The 13,242-nt window shown below is 39.6% G+C and overlaps 1 protein-coding gene across 1 annotated transcript in view; it reads right to left on the reverse strand.

The window, feature by feature from the left end:
* Window positions 1-13,242, reverse strand: part of ACSS3 (acyl-CoA synthetase short chain family member 3) — an 87,519-nt gene that overhangs the window by 47,179 nt on the left and 27,098 nt on the right. The window lies entirely within an intron of this gene.

Consider the following 13,242-nt stretch of genomic DNA (forward strand, 5'->3'; position numbering starts at 1 on the left):
GTGAGTGTATTCACTTGTAGAATTAAATTCACAAGGTTTGGGCACAATCTCTTACATGAACACAACACAGCACATACCAGTTGCTTAGAAAATTAGGACAAATAGATATGCAAATAAAAAGACAGACACAAAGAACTGTTATTGCACTGGCAGCAGAGGGAGCCATCTACATATATCCTGACTGAGAAGCAGTTTGGAAAACACTCACCCTTTGAACAAGGAGTCTCTGGACACATTGGTACTGCAGCTATATTCCCATGCACAGGTAGCTTTTTCTTAACTAGAAATTTCTCTCAAATTTGGAAAAATTCCCATTTAGCTGCTTACAAATGGCTTCTTGGAACCTTTGTGCCGCTAGCCCACGTGAAGCCTGGAGAAATGCTGAAGAGTCTCTTTTCTGTTTTAGTGTGCTACTAAACTGTGGTCTGGTTTGGGGTTGTTTGTTTGGGGTTTTTTTAGCTAAATATTGTCTTGACCTAAAGGGCATAGTCAAGAGAACTGTAAAATGAATTAATAATATATGAAAATTGTTCCATGGTAAGTAATCCTAATAAAAAAATAATCAAGAACACTTTTCTGTGTGCTGAAAATATGAATTATACAGTCACAATCTTACTGTCTTTAGTTAGTGCAGTGCATGAACTGCTCCATACGTACTCTGAAATTATCAAAAGATGACATTAATGTAGAATGAGTTTTAGCTCTACAGGTATCATCATAACCTTTTCACTAGAAAGGCTGCACTTAGAAGATGGACTTTGACAGAACATGCAAGTCAAGAGAGACTGTTCTAGTTAGAACAGCTGGGACCAGCTTATCACTGTGTGGGTGTAATCCAAAACTGTGTATTCTATACCCTTCCGTGCCATTTCCCAGAAACTGTTAACAATAAACCATTTACAGCAGCTGCCCAGAGCACGCCTGACCCCTCAGGCTATAAGCTGAGTGTTAAGAGGTCTGTGAGATAGGAGGATGCTCCTGTCCTCTTACCCATTGTGGAACTCCCCGCCCTGAGGGAGGTACTGGGCATTCCTGCCTGAACCTGAGGATATATAATCTTGGGATCTTGGGACTTCTGCTACTTCTCCTGGGATCCAGAGAAGGACCGGAACTTGGACTGGACTGCGACCACCCCTTTCAACTAGACTGAGACCACCACTCTCGACCGGACCGCAACAGCACTCCCAACTAGACTGCGATCATCACCCTCGACCGGACTGCAACCAGCACTCTCACCAACAGGTTTTCCCTCTCCTTTTACTTTTGGACTCAGAAGGACCACGTGGGGCTCAGTACGGGGAGGGTGGCCCAATGAACACCACTCTGTTCATGCCCCAGGGTGTTGGGTTATACATCTGGGTTTTGTGGGTTAAAACCAATTGTCTGTCTGTGTAATTGTATTTATTGTATTATTTTTATTAAACTGTTATTCTGACTTATAATCTCTTTTGACTTGGATTCATCTCCCCTGCTGGTTTACCTTTAAACCAGCACAGAGTTTAAAGTTTACCTTTAAACCAGCACAGAGACATACACTTTTCATACTGCAAACACAGTTTTGTCAATGCTTTATGTAAGAAGCCACAAACACAGAGAAAGTTTCACTACTGAAATGTCATCATCCTTTCAGTAGTTCACTAGTGACATGACAAATTCATGCCTTGTGGAAATGCAAATTTGGTGAGAGGTGTGCTCAGAAAGATGCTCACCACAAAAGATTTAAAAAACCAAGACAAAATAGAATGCACAATTGAAAAGTTGGTGGTTTGTGGTTTTTTAAAGGATGGAGTAAGCCGTGAGAAAATAAACAAATGGAGAGAATGGAGAAAAAAAAGAAACAAAAAAACCCAGTTCTCAGCCCAAGTAGCAGAGAGTAGTATAACCAATGCCAAAACCTCTCTTTTTGCAAATAGCTTATCCTAAATTACCAAACAGAAATGCAACATAATGCCATTTGCATGCTGAAAAAGTGAGTTATGACCTTTATGCTGCCAGATAACACATAGTTCCCAAAGAAAAATCTTTTCCAAGACTATCTTGAGGCATCACCCTAGCAAACTTCTTCATCACAACTTTTGTTTGTTCATCAGTATTTGTAATGAACCTATTCATTCCAGTTGACATCCTCTCCCTGTAAGGTTCACTATACCTGCAGATCTGTAGCCACCTGCTTAGGAGCTCAAGCCTTCATCAGTAATAACTAAACAGTAATAACTAAAACAAATGGTCTCAGACTCTGAAAAATTCCAAATTTCCACAAACTTCTCATTAACTAATTATGTAATTGCAGCAGTATCAATCATCTTGGACATCAAAAAAACTAGTTGTGAAGCAATCTGAAATTGGTTAGTCTAAACAAATGGAAATATGCAGAGCCCATAAAAGGGCTGCGTCTGACCCCAAGCACACCCACTCCCTCCCAGGTCTCACTTCACACCTGATCCCTCTCCAAGCTACGTCACAGACATGCCTATGCCTCACACTTCTAGCAAGCCTGAGCCAAAGAGCATCTTCCACACAAGCAGCTAAACCTTCAGCAGTGCATGGATAGGCATGCACGACTATGACAGGTTGATATTTATGTCATAGGTAAGCTACAGCAATACCACTGGCACTGTTCTCAGACAGTGTTGAGATGTGACCTGTCTGGTTGCTTGCCTGTGGTACAGGTTTCCTATGCTGCTATAGAAATAGCTTTCTCTTTTCCTTTGGTCTTGCTGAAATTCTAGAATATAAGAAATAAGCTCTAAAGTTATTAAGTGCAATAATCTGAAACAAGACTCATAGAATGATTTTGGTTGAAAGGGCCCTTAAAGATCACCTAGTTCCAACCCCCCTGCCGTGGGCAGGGACACCTTCCACTACACCAGGTTGCTCAAAGACCCATCCAGCCTGACCTTGAACACTTCCAGGGATGGGGCACCCACAACTTCTTTGGCAATCTGTGCTGGCACTTCACCACCCTCACAGTAAATTATTTCTTCCTAATATCTAATCTAAACCTATCCTCTTTCATTGAAAGCTATGCCCTCTTGTTCTATCACTGATATATGGAATCAGGGGCAGATCCTTACAGAAGAAAAAAAGGGATTAATGCTTGTCCAGACTGAGACCCATCATTACATTCCCCACAATCTGTGGGTTATCTGACCAACCCAGAGGGTCTGCCTATGTTACAGAAAACTGAAGCTGTGTGAAATCTGCATGGTGTTCTTCCCCTATTAAGCCATTAATGCTCCTGGTATGTGCTGAATAATTTGGCTTACAATTAAATAATTCTGTAGACATTTTTCCTTTGCTACTTTAAATATTCCAGCTGAAGCAACTGAAATTTTAGATGCCTTGTATCATGCTGATTTCTTAGCCTGAATGATCAAATACTTAGCTGAATGAAACAGAACAACTCTCAACAAGAGTATAAGTAAGGCTCTGGTTTACCTCTGGGTCATTAGCAAGATGCCTTATTCACTCTACCATTGCCCTACTTCATTGCAACATTGTGAAGGTTGTTTTCATCAGACCTTACGAAATTATGGATTTGGTCTGATTGTTCAGTCTGGCCGCCAGTCTAGACAAGGGGTCTGTCCCAGTTAGATATGACCGATTACCTTATGAGAGGAAATGGAAGATGAATCCTGGTATTGTATTTCCTAATCCTCTCACTGTCTCCCAGTCCTGCCTCTCCCACATTCCTTCTAGTTGCTCAGTTGCAATGGTAGGTTGGACAGTGTTCAGCACTGCTCCTGCCTCTTCAGACACAGTAGCTCTTTTACAGCCTCCTACTGAGTTATCAGCCTTGAATGGCATGAGGCATATTTTCCCTTTCCTTCTTGGAGCCCGAACACCCTAGCAGCCACCATCCTTGCATTGCCTCTCCAGATAAATGTGACAAGGCAGGAGGGTGCTGAGGATAGACCCATTGATGTGAATTTGACAGGCAGTTGAAAATGTCTTCTTTAGGAACTGAAACCTTGAAGGATCCTGAGTCCTACAGTACAATTCAAAGTAAATCCATTCTTTTAGTATTGTTTTTTCACCTTTTTTTTTTTAATATCTGAGTTATAAGAACAGATAATGAATGTCTGGTAATTAGCACATCTGTTCTAGAACAAGCAGCAATCAAAAGTATTGAGGCCATGTTGCTGAGAACACAGCTGCGCTGGGCAGGGCACGTCTCCAGGATGAAGGACCACCACCTCCCTAAGATCTTACTTTATGGTGAACTTGCCACCAGTTGCCACATGAGAGGAGACCCGAAGAGAAGATACAAGGACTCCCGGAAACAACATCTCAGCCTTGGCCATATTGATCAACATAACTGGTCTACTCTGGCCTCCAATCGGGAGGTCTGGAGACACACTATCTTCAACACTGCTGATGCTTTTGAGAACGCACACAGGATCACTCTCGAGAAGACAAGACAACGCAGAAAGAATTGTGCCTTACAGAATATACTACCTAAGGAGTCTTTCTGCTGTGCCTTTTGCAACTGGATTTGTCTATCTCGTATTGGCCTTTTTAGCCACCAACGCACTTGTAACAAACGTGGGTAAAGCCCTTCCCAAATCTTCGTTCACGAAGCCCAGCCATGATGAAGCTACAGTAGCTTAGGTTTGGAGTTACCAGTCTTGTATCTAGAAGAAAACCAAATAAAACACAAACAGTAGGAGGAACAGAAAATTCACCTAACAATTGATAGGAAATAAATAATACCTAAAGACTAATTCAACACTTAAGATATTCATTTAGGGAAAAAAAATCTGGTCCAGCTGTAAAATATTCTTACTAATTCCGCAGAAAAAGTTCCCTGGTGCCTCAGCAGCTGTTCACAGTTTAGCAAATGCATAAACAAAAACTGACATAAGTAAACTAAATCTGAGACAGTGCAAATAATTTCAGAGCCCCAAAAAACTACAAATAAAATTGTCAGAGAGAGTTCTCATTTATTATGCAAAAATTTTAAGAAGTCCTGCAAGATGCCACGAGATGCTTATTACCGCACGCAATTTTGATTTTTTTTGAAGTTAGCAATATAAACAGGGTACTTGAATTCACAATATGCTGACATACTGCTGAGTCAATTTGGGGACTATGTGCAAATTAGATGCTTTCACTGGATTTCTGCAGGGATCAGTTCAAGACCTATTGCTATTCAGTATCTGCATGAACACTGGAGATGAAAATCAATTTTAAAAGTTTGGCAATAATATCTGTTGTTGGCAGGAACTGAAAGCATGAGAAACAGGAATAGGTCAGTCAGAGAGTGATCTGTCTCACCTAATTTAGAAAAGAAAAGTAGGAACACACACTTCTTGTATCAGCTAGGAAGATTCATGTAGAAAAGACTTTCTTTTAATAACCTACCAAGAGACTCTGAGATAGACAAACAGATAGGAACATCTTTCTGGAAGTACCTAGATTTAGTATGTAATTTATGAGATGTCAAACAGCTGAGCAGACATCCTGAGGCAGAATGTGCAGATGATTATGATTTCATACATGATTATGAAAGAAGATTCATAGGCAGCAAGAATGATCAAGAGGATAGAAAAGTTCCCGTAATGGAGAAAGTGAGAAGCCATTGGAATGGATTACTTGAGGAAAAAGACATACAAGAAGAGCTATAATAAAATATCCAACAATGCATCGGAAATAGCACAGCTGACCCCTAACAACACAGGGTTCTTCAATTAAAGCTAAATTCAAAATCATAAGGAAATTTTCTCTGCATAGGAAATGTTATACATGGAACTCATTGCCAGTAAAACCTGCTGATGCCAAAGCCACACAAAATCCTGACATATCAGCGTTCAAAAGAATACATTCATAGAGGCATTCCTCTTTCTGCTGGTGACTCTGCTGCCAAACCTCCCCTAAGGACCTGAAATGACATATCCTACTGAATTATCTCCAAAAATACAATGAGTATGAGTGATGGCAGAAAGGTCACAAAACTGTCAGACTTCAGAGACAGTGCTGGCTTTGTAAGCAGTGCTGCCTTAGAAAAACAGCAAGAAAGGCTGCATGTCTCCAAGAATTGTGCCAAAGGAGAGTAATTTTAAACCTGCTGCTGTTGTTACGTACCCTGCAGATTTGTTGCAACAGCAGGACCTCAGTGAGCATTGAGAGGAAGACTCCAGGTGCACAGTAATGTCTTGCAACAGTTTTGTGTGGGACAATAGCTCCTTCTCTCTCCTAGACCAGTCAAATGAAGTCCTTAATGCACAGTTCCTTGACAAGTGTGGGTATCCTCTTCCTTACCCTAACTCCAGTTCAAAATCCCAAACACTGGAACTACAATGCTGCCTTTTTTCTGACATCACAAGGAGTAGCTAGATTTTCTCTTCACGCAGCCCTGTTGCTTGCTGAAATCCTATTAACAAGAGTAATCCAGAGTGGGCTGTGAGTCTTCAGGTATCTTATATATAGCTGAAGTTTGTCATGTCTTGGAGAAAGAAAACCCAGGATAGATTATTTAAGAAAAAAAATCAAACAAACCAAACCCAAAAACACACTTGCTGTATTCAAAAGATTTCGTCACTGTTTTCACATTCCTGACAATGGTGTAAGAGCAAGTAAAAACTGAAAGCATGTAGTTTCCATAGCAATTGTTAAAACAACAAGTTGTCACCTTAGTAATTTAAAAATAAACAAAACATATTAAATCGTGAGAATGTGAAGTCAGCACAGTTTACATTCAACAGTGGTTGTCCGCAAGCAAAGGGGAGGAGGTGTTCTTTCCCCACAGCTAAACAGCATACTGATAATCCCTAACCTGAAACTAATCATTAGGCAATCATTTAGGAAATCTGACTACAAATTTATGAATATTCATTGTTAAGAGTCTTCTGAGCAGAAGAAAAATTACATACTATTCTCTTTGTAAACATTATTTTTATTCCTGTGTGTACAGACACGTTTCTTTTCTTTCCATTTTTAATCCTCAAAAAGATAACGCTGATGTCATGAGCAATGTCTGAAGCCTCAACTGGTGGCATCTCAGAGAAAGAAAAATGGGAAATGTAATACTTCTGTTTAATAATGTACTCACCAAGAGCAAAAAATCACAAAGCAGACATGTAGGTCAACCAAATATTAACTCTGATTTTTCTTTAACCATCACCATTAAAGAAATAGGATTTTTACTCTTATTAGTTTACAAAACCAACAGTGTAAGTTCAGAGTTGCCTTTATAATGACAATAACCATGTTGATCCTCATTCACACAGAGATAAAACTTCACTGTAAGACAACTACGTAACAGAAAACACTGAAGGACTCATCACTTTACTCCCTACACCTGTTAGAATGAAAACCTCTTTATTGCAGTGATTCTCTTCTGACAATTCACACAACAGTTTTAATCTGGCCTAGCGCACTATAAACTACCATAGTCTTTTTATTATCTCCAAATACCTGCCATTTTTCACACACGGCTTTCCTCTTCTACTTAACATGTGTGGTGCTGCTGAGTTAATCTCCTTAGAATGAAGAATCTAATTAACATCTATTAGGTCCTTAAACATTAATTAGACTATAGTAATTTAATATGCAAGCTAATACAATATTTGAGCCCATAAATGGGCATTTCTGCTACTAGGTGAAGTTTCTGCTCTTTCTTATTCAGAAGATGAAGGAATTCAACCACAGTGGTCTTCAACCTTAAAACTATAGGAATTTACTGGAACATCACTGGGGTTTTTCTGGACAAACTAGAAAATGGAATTCTTTTGTAACAGAATTAAACTTAAAAAATAATAAAAATTATTTCTTTCTATATTTTTTATTATTTTGTTTCTATTTTTCTAGTGACAGTCATTTATAACTGGAGCTCTTTGTCTATTTATTTGTAGAGATCCTGAAGCCATTGAAGCTCTCAAAATTGCTATTCAGCATATGGAGATGAAATAAAAATGGAGTGGGGTTTGAAAAAGTATCTAACATTAGGTAAATTGTGCGATTTATAAAAACAGCCTAGAAAAGAGCTCAATTTCTTTCTTCTCCAAATTTCACACATTAAGTGTCCATTCAATACCAATAGGTATGTGTCTGCTGCCTCCAAAATTTCTTTATTAAAAAGCAATGGAACATAAAAAATACCTTATTAATAAACTAAGATTCTAAAATATTAAAAAAAACAAAGCAACACTTTTTAACTAATGGATAGAACACCTGAAAACTCCAAATTACTAAATACACTTAGAAATATAAGTAACAGCCGTACATGAGGGGGGAAACAGAGATTACTATCTATACAGGTATACTTAAATAGCCTGTAGGCTCTCCTTTATGAGGCCATCTGCATATGGTAATGCACATGTATGACATACACTGCAAGGACAAGCTCTTAGCAGCAATGCTGAGATTTCTCACACTCCTACACATCCAAATAAGAATTAGGTTTATGAAGTCTTTAGTAAAAATAGTTGACAGTTTACTATTTCATGTACTGCAAAACCAGCACTGACCCTAACTAGAGAGCTATTATATACTGCAGTTAGTGATCCACCCAACACTTGAGATGAGAAGGTGCAGCCCTGTGTTCTGTTTGCCCAGAACATCTATTCTGCTTGAGTAAATCCAAGTGAAGTTAGAAAGCAGACAGTTCTGGCTTGTGTGGAGAACTTATACCAGAAAATTCATCTCACATATTGATCCATACTATCTAACACCAAAAAAAATCATCAACTATAAGATCACCAAAGATTAGACATTGTTCTTCTGGAATATATTTCTGTTTTATAAATCTTGAACATACTTATTAACTCTGGCTACCTCTACAAACAATGTAAGTTGCTAGGAATGTAGATGCAAGATTGAATGACAGCATGTTAGTATTCAAATATAGCTTACAGTGATGTCCACACATCCTTTTAAGCCTTACAGAAAACAAAACAAGTTCAAAAAAAATAACAGGGATTTTTCACTTAAGGATATTGAACTTCCAAAGATTTCACAGGGATTTTCATACTATAAAGTATGAAACATATATATTTTTATACTATAAAGACGAAACAGCAAAGATTGTTACCACTAGTTAGGAGAGAGAGAAATGGAGTATCTTAGGATTGAAGGGCAGCCCACAAATTGTTGTTCCTCACCCTTGCACCTCAGGAAAATGCAGGCGAAAAAAGACCACTGAATATCTCAGTACAAAGTCATTTTCGGAGCCAAAGCCTGTTTCTCTTGTTCACAGTGGTCTCTTCTGCCACCACAATAATGCATAAAAGAGCATGCAGACTGTTTCTCTTCTTCCTAAGAAAATAATATTTTTATAACCAATAAAAAGAAAATTGCACTTATCTCTTTTTTTCATAAGCAGTTGAGAGCCTACATGACTCAACTGAAGATACTAAAATCAATCCCCAAATTATTTAGTGGACCTTTAGGAGTTCTCACAGATGTACCCATGCTTGCCCTACATAAATAAACAACACACCGGAGGAATCTGACCTCTGAGACAAACAGCTGTGTGATATGCACACATGCCCTACAAAATGTCACAAATCCACCTCTGCATCTGGGGCTATTTGCAAGTTCAAGAACACAAATATATAATGCTTGTTCTTCTGAACATTTTTATCCATCTGTACAAATGTATGTATTTGAACCCAAGAACTGAGGTAAAATTCCTGCATTCCATCTTCCATATACAGGTGTATTTAATTACCTAGGAATCCTTTCTGCTGAAGAATCTGTCTCATGAGTTTATCATAGTCTCTCTCTTGCTTTTTCCTCTTGAATTCTTCCTTTCTTTTTTTTTTTTTTGTTTTCTTAGTATTTTGCCCTATTGCTTTTAAAAACACCTTCTCCTCTCTTTTAAAAGCTACTTGACTACTTTTAATTTGGAATGTCCTAGAAAAAAATCTTACTTCCTAATGTCTTTCAGAACTTGCATGTGCACTAAGAACAAAGCATCGCTCCCACAATCAGCAAGCTGCCACTCATCGACTCAAAAGCTTTTCAGAAGTTCCACAGTAATTTGGTTTGTAAATTCACAGAAGCAAGTGGGTTCCACCAGATCAATACATCGGAAACTCATCAAAAAAGAGCTAATCATAAGGAATACTTAAACAAATGCCTGATTTTTATTGCCACATTTGCACTGTAGATATTCTCTGCATCATGTATTTCAGTAACACATTCATTGCAAGCTTTTACATCAACACAATGTAAGCAAGACAGGAAAATTTATCTGGATAGAAAGTACATGGAGATTGAAATTAAGAATAAGCATTTGTTTAAGTTTTCTCCAGCTGCTCCAATCATTGGCTGGGAGCATTAAGGCATGTGAGCTTTGCTTTAAACATTACATTTTGTTCTTTATTTTAAATTTTTCTGTAATGAAAATTATAAACAACAGGATTTTGTACAAAGCAATATACACAAGTGTCACCCAGGCACAATCTGCTGTTCTATGACAGATTATCAATCTTCTTCCTACTACATGCACTGGCCAAAATGTGAAATAATAAAATGAAACATGAATGCGAGCACATATGGTGTCACAGATTTTGTTTACATAGCAAGTAGTGAGGTGAATTAGAACAGATTAGTAGATCAAACTACTTAATGCCAATGCTCTTTACCTCTTCAATTAGATGCTATTTGAGGTTTATTTTAGGCTAGATTTTGCCTTGTTCACTTCACCAAAAATGCAGCTCAAAGTTTGCTGGTAGAAAGCTACCTTACAGATCTTTGCTCCCTTGACTAATGGAACTTCTGGGAAGTGTCATTCCATCCCTTTCACTGGCTTCCTGCAGATGACAGTAGCATGTCAGTTCACACATTGTCAGTAGACTCCACTATAGGGTTTCTATATCCCCCATCTTCCATTTCTCTGTTCACAGAATCAAAACATATGCCAGTGCCTTCTTGCCAAGAAGGGACAGGATCACTCATGAAGTCCTCTGTGCCAATAACCAGCACGAGAGAGGCTGCACATGTGCACTCTGACAACAGTGCAGCACAGGCCTAATTTAATTGTGCTTTTACTCAATGCATAATGGAACTGCAATCAACAAAGACATTGGGCTGTGGGGAACAGACACTGTTCAAATGTTTCTAATATTCTTCCAAATTCAGGGTATTACTTTTAGTCCGAACCAACAGTGAGGACACCTTCAAGATCTTTCTTCAGATCACTGAGCACAGCTTCTGCAGTACCTGTATGTACAGTTCTCTGCTCTCTTTGTCGTAGCTGGGGTATTCAGCAATGCACTTGTGTCAGGACTTTATCTGCCCCTTCACTGAAAACAGTCATCAAGCCACTGAGCATCCAGGAGAACATGGACTGGGATGGGAGGAATACCACTGGACATCAATGTCTTGCAATCTGGTAAATGTTATGCTATGATTAGAAAAGAACTAACCCCCAATACTTCTCTCTGTTCTCAGTTTTTCCATCCTCCACACTTCTGTGCTTCGCACACTCTCATGCTTTATTCAATCCAAAAACCTGGTTAATTCAGTTATGCCTGACTGCAGCCTACCATGTCCTTCCCTTTACAACCTTTCCTGAACAAAATATAACATGTGGTTAGAAGTACCAGCACCACTACCAACACTAGGTAGGTCCTTAACACACTGCATTTGAGACTGTGGCTGGGCTTTGGTGCAGAAGCTGAGGAGGGCTGTGTAATCAAGGCACGACATGTCCATGGATTATGTGGTTTCCAGGACTATGCCTGTTACACAGACAGAGCTGGGATGGGGCAAGTGGTCTCTCATGAGCTTGTTGCTCCACAGAACTTCTCTAACATGTAACAGCCCCCCAGAAATCATTCCTCAAGGCATAGCAGCTTTCACAGGCAATCCAGACTCATGCTGCCTTCCCACAGCTCTGCAACCAGTGAATTCCACCAGAAACCTCCCAAGCACAGTCCATACATGTACAGCAAAGGAGGATGCATACTTGCTTATATGGGCATCTGGACCATGGCCTATTGCCTGCTGAGGCAGAGGGGATGTTCCCGTATGCTGTCTCCCAGGGCTCCTCTGGGGGTTGCAGGTACATATCATAGAAATACAGAATCAAAGAATGGCCTGAGTCAGAAGGGACCTTAAAGTTCCAACCCCCCTGCCATGGGGTTGTGCAGAGGTCCATCCAAACTGGCCTTCGATACTTCCAGGAATGGGGCATCCACATATAGACATGTATAGCACTTTAGGCACACTCTTCCCTGGACTTTTCTCACACACTGTTGGCCCTGGAACTAAGGGTGTTGATGTTCTCACAACCAGTGGGCTTGGTGGAGTACTGCCCCCCTCCACTGAAGATCTATTCAAGATGTCTATGGTAGGGGCACACACACCATGCCACATCAGAAGAATGATTTTTCCATCTCATCAAGAACATGATCTTCATCTAATGGAACATAATGCAGCACTACTTGTCAGCCCTGTCACATCCTGCAGCAGGCTTGACATTAGTAACAGGGTGGTGTAACAGGGTGCTGGAGAAGCTTTTGGGCCTTTCAGAGCACATGCTGTCATTGCCCCTTGCTCAGTATTCTGGGATGCCAATGTAATGCCTGCCACTATTGCAAAATACAGCAGTAGGAAAGAGCAGTAACAGCAAAAGAAATAGGGCTGGTGAAGAAGACAGATGCAAAAGCTTGTGAGAACTACAGGAGCAGCTCAAAGTCAGAACAAGCAGACATCTGGCAGTCAGTAAATATGAAGTCTCCCATCACATTTGGCCCTTTTGCACAGCAGGAGAAGCACTTCGGAATAAGGTTTGAGCGCTCAACTGTTTAAAAGCTTCCCGTTGGCACATGTGCTTTTCTTTTGTCCTAGAAAACTTAACTCCACAGCAGTGCAGACCCACTCATTGGATCCCACCATTTGATCCCAAGCAGCAAAACTTGTGTCTTAGCTTTCTCTGTAAAGATGGCATTCATATGACTAGAACCCCTCTGTTAATCAAATCAACAAGAAAGGACAATTGGAGAACTTATGTCAGAACTGTACTGCTGCTGTGATTTGAAATATCATGTAGACACATCCCTAATGATCATTGCTTTTCTGGACTTGAGGATTCTTGACCCACTTCAAGAGGTGTCTTCTGCTTGTGAAAATCTCACTTATAATTTTTGCAAAGACATTGAATTTCGAGTAGTAAAGCGTACTTCTAACTTCAAAAACAGGATGCAGAAAGCCATAGTAAGTTCTGTAGTTTCTGATGCACAGTAGCATTCAAATAATTTGAAGGGAATCTCACCGTATTACAACTGTCCATGC

Source organism: Corapipo altera, unplaced genomic scaffold (assembly GCF_003945725.1).
Source record: "Corapipo altera isolate COAL_440 unplaced genomic scaffold, ASM394572v1 1, whole genome shotgun sequence".
Taxonomy (NCBI): domain Eukaryota; kingdom Metazoa; phylum Chordata; class Aves; order Passeriformes; family Pipridae; genus Corapipo; species Corapipo altera.